Raw genomic sequence first — 10,320 nt, forward strand, 5'->3', positions numbered from 1 at the left:
GATACATTCATTAGTTTATCAGTTAGTGGTCTGTTGTTAGGAGACTTCCTCCTGACAGGAGCTGGGATCTGCCTTCTTGCCATTTACAACATTAATCTTAGTTCAGAGCCAAGGACTCTGCCTAGAAACTTAATCTCTCTTTCTTATAACAGCCTGGCAACTTTCAACCAGGAGAGACTGACTATTTTGCCTGGGATACTAGGTTAGGCTTAGCGCAGCTACAGAGTTGACTTACCAGATCCCTCCCTGCCTGGTAATATGTTCCAGTTCTGAGTCTGCAGACCCCCTGGAAGCTGCCTTAGGCCGAAGGCACCAGAAATTCCCAAACTGGTATCTCTAGCCAGACTTCTCCTTAGATCTGCATATCCACCTGCTTCCTGCCTACTTCCACCTAGATGTCTAAAAGACATTTCATCCTTGACATGACTCACACTGGAAACATTATCTCCCCTCCAAACCTGTTCTTCCTCTTTTCTGAGTACTGGGCACCACCATTCATCAATCACCTAAGCCAAAGGATCTAGGAGTCATTTGTAATTTCACCCTCTCCTCTGTGTTCCAGAACAATCCTCAAGACTTCTCAATTCTGGCTCCTAAATATCCAAAAAACAAAAATCTCTCCGCTTCTTTCTACCCACCACCCTGCTTCAGGCCAACATCATCCCAGTGTGATAGATTAAAAATGGCCACAAGTTCTTTGTAGCTTCTCCTATCAGAGCCGGCCTTGAAACTCATTTGGTGAGTTTATGCCTCAAAAGGCCAAGTAGTTTCTGCTCTCACCTTCTTGAAACACTGCCACCACAGGAAGAAGCCCAAGCTAGCCTGTTTAACACACATGGACCATCCAATAGATAGCACCAAATGCCAGCTGTATGACTGAGACTATTTTAATTAAAAAAAATTTTTTTTTCTGTGCACCACACAGCATGTGGGATCTTAGTTATCTGATCAAGAACAGAACTTGTGCCCTCTACCTTGTGGAGGTGCAAAGTCTTAACCACTGAACCACCAGGGACGTCCCTGAGTGAGGCTATTTTAGACCAATGAGACCCAGCTGAGCAATCACATAACTGCAAGCACACGAGTAAACAGAAAAACAGCCCAGCTGAGCTCAGCCCAATTTGCCATCCCAAGAACTGTGAGCAAATAAACAGCTGTTACACAAGCTGGAATCAAGATTGCCAGGAGAAATATCAATAACCTCAGATATGCAGATGACACCACCCTCATGGCAGAAAGTGAGGAGGAACTAAAGAGCCTCTTGATGAAAGTGAAAGAGGAGAGTGAAAAAGTTGGCTTAAAGCTCAACATTCAGAAAATGAAGATCACGGCATCTGGTCCCATCACTTCATGGGAAATAGATGGGGAAACAGTGGAAACAGTGTCAGACTTTATTTTTGGGGGCTCCAAAATCACTGCAGATGGTGACTGCAGCCATGAAATTAAAAGACGCTTACTCCTTGGAAGAAAAGTTATGACCAACCTATATAGTATATTCAAAAGCAGAGACATTACTTTGCCGACTAAGGTCCGCCTAGTCAAGGCTATGGTTTTTCCAGTGGTCATGTCTGGATGTGAGAGTTGGACTGTGAAGAAGGCTGAGCGCCGAAAAATTGATGCTTTTGAAGTGTGGTGTTGGAGAAGACTCTTGAGAGTCCCTTGGAGTGCAAAGAGATCCAACCAGTCCATTCTGAAGGAGATCAACCGTGGGATTTCTTTGGAAGGAATGATGCTAAAGCTGAAGCTCCAGTACTTTGGCCACCTCATGCGAAGAGTTGACTCATTGGAAAAGACTCTGATGATGGGAGGGATTGGGGGCAGGAGGAGAAGGGGACGACAGAGGATGAGATGGCTGGATGGCATCACTGACTCAATGGACATGAGTCTGAGTGAACTCCAGGAGTTGGTGATGGACAGGGAGGCCTGGCGTGCTGCGATTCATGGGGTCACAAAGAGTCGGACACGACTGAGCGACTGAAATGAACTGAACTGAACTGAAGCTTTGGGATGGTTTATTATACACAAAAGACTGTAGCCTACCAGGCTCCTCCCTCCATGGGATTTTCCAGGCGAGAGTACTGGAGTGGGTTGCCATTTCCTTCTCCAGGGGATCTTCCTGACCAAGGCCCCAAACCCGGGTCTCCCGCATTCCAGGCAGACACTTTAACCTCTGAGCCACCAGGGAAGCCCACACAAAAGATAACTAATATCCAAATTCCTTCATCAGGTTCTGTAAGGTTTGGAATATACTTTATCTTTGAATCTCAACTTCAACCTCTACCAACCATACTATATGCTTCAGTGGTTGAAACCACTTGCAGCTCCCCGGCTTATTCAGCTGTCACTTGTGAATCCTTTCACAGGTGTCCCTTCTGTCCACAGTCCTTACATTGATCACCTGTCTCTGTCTGCCTCACTATCCTCAGCTTAAAGGCCATCTCCCTCTCTGCCCACAAGTCTTCCCCACCATACCTCTCTTCCTCCAGACTGAGTTATCCGTCTTTCCTTTGTGCTTGCAAAGCCCCCACAGTTTCCACCATCTAGAGTAATTTTTCATTTTCTTGTCTTTCTCACTTGATTGGGAGTTCTATGTGGGCAGTGGCTTATTGATCCCACTTGAATTGATTGCTTGTGTCAACACAGCGTCTAACATACTGCTACAATAAGACATTCTTCTATGATGGTAGTGTTCTGTATCTTCTCTGTACCATCTCCTAGTCCCCAGCCACTTGTGGTTATTGAGCACCTGAAATGTGGCTAGTGCAAGTGAAGAACTGATTTTTAAATTGAATTTAATTCTAACTGTGTGTGTGGTGGGGGTGCTTCTTCTGGGTGGGTCTGTTTGTTAGAAAGCCAGACCGTGAGCTTTAAGATCTTGGTATTTAAGAGTAATTGTCAGGATTTTTTTCCTGCCCTGTTGTTTCTTAGAATCTGTTGGGCTGTGAAACACTGTTTTTTTCTTTAGAGAAAAAGAAGGTATGCTACTGCTGCTGCTAAGTCGCTTCAGTCGTGTCCGACTCTGTGTGACCCCACAGACGGCAGCCCACCAGGCTCCCCTGTCCCTGGGATTCTCCAAGCAAGAACACTGGAGTGGGCTGCCATTTCCTTCTCCAACGTATGAAAGTGAAAAGTGAAAATGAAGTCGCTCAGTCGTGTCCGACCCTTGGCGACCCCATGGACTGCAGCCCACCAGGCTCCTCTGTCCATGGGATTTTCCAGGCAAGAGTACTGGAGTGGGGTGCCATTGCCTTCTCCGATGAGATAGGCACTTAGTTCAGTTCAGTTCAGTTCAGTCACTCAGTTGTGTCCGACTCTTTGCGACCCCATGAATCGCAGCACGCCAGGCCTCCCTGTCCATCACCAATTCCCGGAGTTCACTCAGACTCATGTCCATTGAGTCAGTGATGCCATCCAGCCATTTCATCCTCTGTTGTCCCCTTCTCCTCCTGCCCCCAATCCCTTCCAGCATCAGGGTCTTTTCCAATGAGTCACCTCTTCCCATGAGGTGGCCAAAGTACTGGAGTTTCAGCTTTAGCATCATTCCTTCCAAAGAAATCCCAGGGCTGATCTCCTTCAGAGATAGGCACTAGACAACTATTATTTGGAACCACTTTTTCTTTCCTGTGAATAACATTAAATTTTTTTTTTTGTATTGAAGTAGAGTTGATTTACAATTTAATTTTAACTTTAAATTTTAGTACCCATGGTACTATGTTTTTGTGGCTATAGTATTGGGCAGCTCAGTTATGCTCATGGAATATTTTTGGCTTGGTTGTAATTTTTCCTTTTTTTCTTTTTAAACAGCCACTTCTGGTCATTATATTCCCTTCTCACCCGCCAAATACTGATGCATTTAAGGATGCAGGTGATCCTTTATGATGATTTTTCCCATGGTTGTATTTCTTTCTTTCTTTTTTTAATCACTGAGTATTTTTGAATAAAGAAATGAGAGTGAAAGTCAGTCATGGACAGCCAATTAGGACGCAAGATAGAACGCTGTGGGTGTAAGTAAGGCAAATTCATATACTGCCTTTTTCCCCCTGACCTTTTATCCCCTTAGTGTAATGAAACCAGTGTCTCTAATTCTGCCTTATATAAATATTGATATAAGCCTAGTTCTTGGCTTTTTACTGCATTAGCCGGATTCTCTCCTGGACTTTTCCGGTTTGATACTGTCATTCCTCTGAAGTGAGCTGATCCTGAGAGCCTTCTGGAGAGAAGACCTGGTCTCATCCAGTCCCTTCTTGGATCTCATCTGGCCAAAGTAGAGAAGACTCTGCTTAGAGGCCTAGACTTCACCACGTGGCAGCCACGTGGCCTGAGTCTGTAATTCAGCAGTGACAGACGGCCTGCTGCTGCTGCTATGCTGCTGCTAAGTCACTTCAGTCGTGTCCGGCTCTGTGAGACCCGAGAGATGGCAGCCCATCAGGCTCCCCCATCTCTGGGATTCTCCAGGCAAGAACACTGGAGTGGGTTGCCATTTCCTTCTCCGATGCATAAAAGTGAAAAGTGAAAGTGAAGTCACTCAGTCGTGTCCGGCTCTTAGTGACCCCATGGACTACGACCTACCAGGCAGGCTCCTCTGTCCACGGGACTTTCCAGGCAAGAGTACTGGAGTGGGGTGCCAGTGCCTTCTCCGGGCAGATGGCCTAGCCCCTCTTAAAGGTGACAGCTGAGACTGGCTATGCTGTGAATACATCGCAGGAGAAAAGAAGCCGCAGTGCTGAGAGACTTCTTGCCACTCCTGTAATCCATGCAAGCCCCAGTCAGATGTTTCCAGCCCTGACATCAGAGACAGGCAGGCAGACAAGGGCCACTACTAAAGGGCAGGTCTGTGGGACAGTAAAGGCCAGGGATAGTCCTTTTCAACAGAATTTTCTCAAATGTTCACTACTAAAAAAAAAAGAGACCAAAACCAAACATCATAAACTAGTGAAAAGTTAGGTTACAGAGCAGAATGTACAGATAATCCCAATTTTATAAAAATAAATACATTCCCACCTATGTCATACAGTAGGAGTTAATGAATATTTTATCATGTGTGTGGGAATCTGTAAAATAAACTTGTGGTGCCATTTCAGAATGTGAATTTGTTACAGGGAAGAACTGACTCCATATTGGATCTGTTTCTTTTACTTTAATCTTTGCTTCCTGTGGCTTTCGTTCACTAAAATTACATTGTCCATACCTAATGGAGGGGCTTCCCTGGTGACTCAGATGGCAAAGAATCTGCCTGCAATGCAGGATACCCAGGTTTGATCCCTGGGATGGGAAGATATCCTGGAGAAGGGAATGTCTACCCACTGCAGTATTCTTGCCTGGAGAATTCCATGGACAGAGGAGCCTGGTGGGTTATAGTCCATGGGGTCAAAAAGAGTTGGACACGACTGAGCAACTAACACATACACAATGTCCTGCCTCAGGAACCCTGCCCCTCTGTCTGAATGTTAAACCAAAATGCCTTTGTTTAGGACCCTGTCCATTTGTGGATGGCTACAGGAAGGGAATACCAGCCCACCTGACCTGCCTCTTGAGAAACCTATATGCAGGTCAGGAAGCAACAGTTAGAACTGGACATGAAACAACAGACTGGTTCCAAATAGGAAAAAGGAGTATGTCAAGGCTGTACATTGTCACCTTGCTTATTTAACTTATATGCAGAGTACATCATGAGAAACGCTGGGCTGGAGGAAGCAGAAGCTGGAATCAAGATTATCGGGAGAAATATCAATAACTTCAGATATGCAGATGATACCACCCTTATGGCAGAAAGTGAAGAAGAACTAAAGAGCCTCTTGAAAGTGAAAGAGGAGAGTGAAAAAGTTGGCTTAAAGCTCAACATTCAGAAGACGAAGATCATGGCATCTGGTCCCATCACTTCATGGCAAATAGATGGGGAAACAGTGTCAGACTTTATTTTTTGGGGCTCCAAAATCACTGCAGATGGTGATTGCAACCATGAAATTAAAAGACGCTTACTCCTTGGAAGGAAAGTTATGACCAACCTAGATAGTATATTCAAAAGCAGAGACATTACTTTGCCAACAAAGGTCCATCTAGTCAAGGCTATGGTTTTTCCAGTAGTCATGTATGGATGTGAGAGTTGGACTATAAAGAAAGCTGAGCACTGAAGAATTGATGTTTTTGAACTGTGGTGTTGGAGAAGACTCTTGAGGGTACCTTGGACTGAAAGGAGATCCAACCAGTCCATCCTAAAGGAGATCAGTCCTGGTTGTTCATTGGAAGGACTGATGTTGAAGCTGAAACTCCAGTACTCATTGGAAAAGACCCTGATGCTGGGAAAGATTGAGGGCAGGAGGAGAAGGGGACGACAGAGATGAGATGGTTGGATGGCATCATCAATTCAATGGACGTGGGTTTGGGTGGACTCTGGGAGTTGGTGATGGACAGGGAGGCCTGGCGTGTTGCAGTTCATGGGGTCGCAAAGAGTCGGACATGACCGAGTGACTTCACTGTCACTTTTCACTTTCTTCACCCTTACTCCCATCTGTAAAATAATCTGGCATCCAGACCTCGAGATGATAGTTATTTTGAGACATTATTCTGCCATCTTCTTGGTCTGCTGGCTTTCTGAATAAAGTCGTATTCCTTGCTTCAACACTTCATCTATAGACTGATTAGCCAGTCCTCTGTGAGCAGAGCGGTAATGTTGTAGCCACGCGTTCCGGGAAACAAACGCACTCAGAAGGACAATGCAGATAGTGGAGTGCAGTTTATTACACCAGTGGGCCCAAGGCAGAGTCTCCTCTTAGCCAAGGACCCCGACAAGTTTTTGTGAAAATCTTATATACCCTAAGTGTATATGTTCAAACCCAACTCCCCAAATTCTCTGAAACTAGTCTGAACAAAGGAAAAGAAAGATACATTCAAAGTTAACCTGTGGTTCATATGCCTTAAACCTGTGATTCATATGCCTTAGGCCTAGGTAGTTCAGTCAGTCAGTCAGTTCAGTTTAGTTCAGTCGTGTTCGACTAGGTAGTTGCTGCTGCTAAGTCACTTCAGTCATGTCCGACTCTGTGTGACCCCATAGACGGCAGCCCACCAGGCTCCCCCATCCCTGGGATTCTCCAGGCAAGAACACTGGAGTGGGTTGCCATTTCCTTCTCCAATGCATGAAAGTGAAAAGTGAAAGTGAAGTCGCTCAGTTGTGTCTGACCCTCAGCGACCCCATGGACTGCAGCCTTCCAGGCTCCTCCGTCCAGGGGTTTTCCAGGCAAGAGTACTGGAGTGGGCTGTCATTGCCTTGTTCGACTAGGTAGTTAACAGTGGACAATTATTAATAGGCCTGTGGTCATATCCCAATAAGCATAGTAGAATTTATGATTCTATTTGGTTACACAGATAATTAGTGTATTCTTTTAGGTGATGGAGAGTCTAGATACAAGCCCTGGGGCTCTTCCATTCTGGGGGAGGGGGGGGTCTGGTTTTCCAGTTGGTATGTCGTTTCCGTAAATACTGGGCATATAGCTCAAAGTCCACAGTCTGACCCAAGATGGAGTCCTGCTTTCAAGATGGAGCCTGTTCTGTCTGTTTCCTCCTTCAGTAACACGTTGTACAGTGTACAAGCAGTAACAAGTGTACAATTCTTTGGCAAGGGGAGAGAGCAGAGTTCATGGCATAAAAAGAAATTTCGCCCTTGCTCATCCCTCTGCCTGGAAAGTTTCTTCCCCAGATACTCTCAGTTTGCTTGCTATCTTTATCTAGGACACAGTTCCAGACCTCCTCCTGCATCCTTTCTGTATCAGCACCTCCATCAAGCCTTCTTTCCTGTGATTTGTGAGTCATTTTCGTCCCTCTTATCACTTACCAACATTATATTACATACCCATTTGTTTTACTTGTCTGGGAGAGTAGACTTTGTTCTTCTTTACAGTTGTATCCTCAGTGTCTTAAACACAGCCTGACACATAGGAAGGTGCTCCATAAATCTGTTAAATGACTAAAATGTAACAAAGGTTACATTCTTCTCTGTCCCTAGCTCACCCTGTCCTGCCTCTGCAAGCCCTAAAGTTCAAGTTCAGCACTCCCCTCCCCCGTACTCCCACCAAGGCTCCAAAGGTCACCTTAGAGAGGCAGCTTTCAAACTTTTTTGATCATGACTCTCAGAAAAATATATTCAGTCTCCAGGGCTCACACCTGTACATGCATATGTCACTGAAACAACCTAAACACCCTTACTAAGAGCAATGTTTCCTACTTTCTCTCCCCCTCTCTCTTCCTTTCTGTTTCACTTTCTTTGATGCTAGTCTCCACTCCTTCTTGGTTGGAGACCACATGCCAATAGGTCACCACAGCCTCAGGGCAGTTTCTAGGAGTGGTCAGAGGGCTCATTTGTATCCTAGTCTCAGGACAACTACCACAAACGCAGATTCCTGGGTCCAGGCCAGACTTGTAAATGAGAATCTCCCTGGGTAGCCTGTCTGCTTAACCACTCCTCTTCCCTGTCCATCTCAGGTGATTAGGTGGTCTGATAAAGTTTGGGGGATTATGAGTATCCTTAGGCTTCTTGGAGAAGGCAATGGCAACCCACTCCAGTACTCTCGCCTGGAAAATCCCATGGATGGAGGAGCCTGGTGGGCTGCAGTCCATTGGGTCGCTAAGAGTCGGACACGACTGAGTGACTTCATTTTCACTTTTCACTTTTCACTTTCATGCATTGGAGAAGGAAATGGAAACCCACTCCAGTGTTCTTGCCTGGAAAGTCCCAGGGACGGTGGAGCCTGGTGGGCTGCCGTCTCTGGGGTTGCACAGAGTTGGACACGACTGAAGCGACTTAGCAGCAGCAGTAGCAGTAAGCTTCTTGGGGACAAGTGTTGTTGGGCAGGGCTTCATATGCATTAGGGAAGGGGTTGATTCTCCAGTTCCAGTCCAGCTCAGCCCCTGAGAGGTGGAACAGATGATCCCAATTTTATAAAAGTAAATTCATTCCCACCTAAGCCCCTTGTACTCTCTAGTCCCTCTGCCTGGGAGCACTTCTGGGAATTCTGTCTCTGCTTTCCTGCCTACAGCCCTCCTACGGCCACCATAGCTCTAGGGCCACACCCAACAAATGGGCCCCACTTTCCCCAAGGGCCTCAACCCCTTCTTCCTCCTGCTGCTCTCCCCAGTTTCTTTCCTTCAGACAAAATCACCTCCTTCTGTTTTCTTTGCTCTTACCATAAGATTCAATAGTCCTCCCCTCCTTTAGCCCTTCAAATAACAACAAAAAATTCTAACCACCATGTCTATGGTGGCCCATTTCTATCTCCATCCCCAGAAGTATAATCCCAGAAATACTATGATGAGGCCTTCACCCTTCCACTGAGATGCACTACAAACTTCTTTTGACGCCAGCAATACTACACCCCTTTAGCCAAACAACCTCACAAAATTTACATTTCGAAAACTTGCTACAAGTATATTTACAGATCCTCACATGCATAGTAAAACATTAACCCCTAGGGCATGCCATACACGCAAGCTAAGCACTCTGCAGATAATATCTCATTTAATTCTTGAAGCAGCCCTCAGGGATAGATACTATTATCGCCCCCATTTTAGAGATGAGATAACTGAAGCACTAAATAATCTGACCAAGTTTCCATAGCTGTAAACTGTAAGTGGTGCAGCTCTGGGGCTGAAGCCTCAGGGGCTGACAGAAGGGAAGGATTCTCTTTTCTTCATAAAGCTGTGGCTTAGAGGGGCCTCTGGGTCAAAGTGCCTGAGCCCCAGTGTGAAGCAGGATATAGTGATGTGCCTCTTTAGGATTTTGTTCTTACAAGCGTTCAGTTGCTGGACTTAGAATACCACTTGTCACCTAAGGACTGCCCCTTCTGCCTTTGGCTGATTTCTCTCCTCAGTCCTCTGCCAAGACCTCCTAAAGTGGAATTTGGGGGTTGGGAAGTTGCACTCTGCCTGTACGCCCAGGAAAATCTGTCTGTATCCCGTGCAGAGGGTTCAATTTGGCCTTAAATTCCTTTATCAAATCCTAAGGAAAAAACCTTCAAGATAGCTCAGGTATTATTAGCAGTAGTTCCTTCTAGGGATGGATTTTTCATCCAGGTGCTTATTTGCACATTCTATTTCCTTCAGTTAAGATGCATTGCTTTTTTCAATACTAGTTAAACATTTTTTTTTTTTCAAATTAAGAGAACTTGGATATAACGACTTTGGGGAAATCAGCCTAATACAGATGGGCCTTGGTATGCAATTTAGAAAATATTAATCATATTGACCACAAGTCCAACTGCCTGAGTTCCAGTCATATTGCTACCAAAATAATAACTGTGAGCCCTGGGGCAAGATCCTTAACCTCCATAA

Source organism: Budorcas taxicolor, chromosome 8 (assembly GCF_023091745.1).
Source record: "Budorcas taxicolor isolate Tak-1 chromosome 8, Takin1.1, whole genome shotgun sequence".
NCBI lineage: Eukaryota > Metazoa > Chordata > Mammalia > Artiodactyla > Bovidae > Budorcas > Budorcas taxicolor.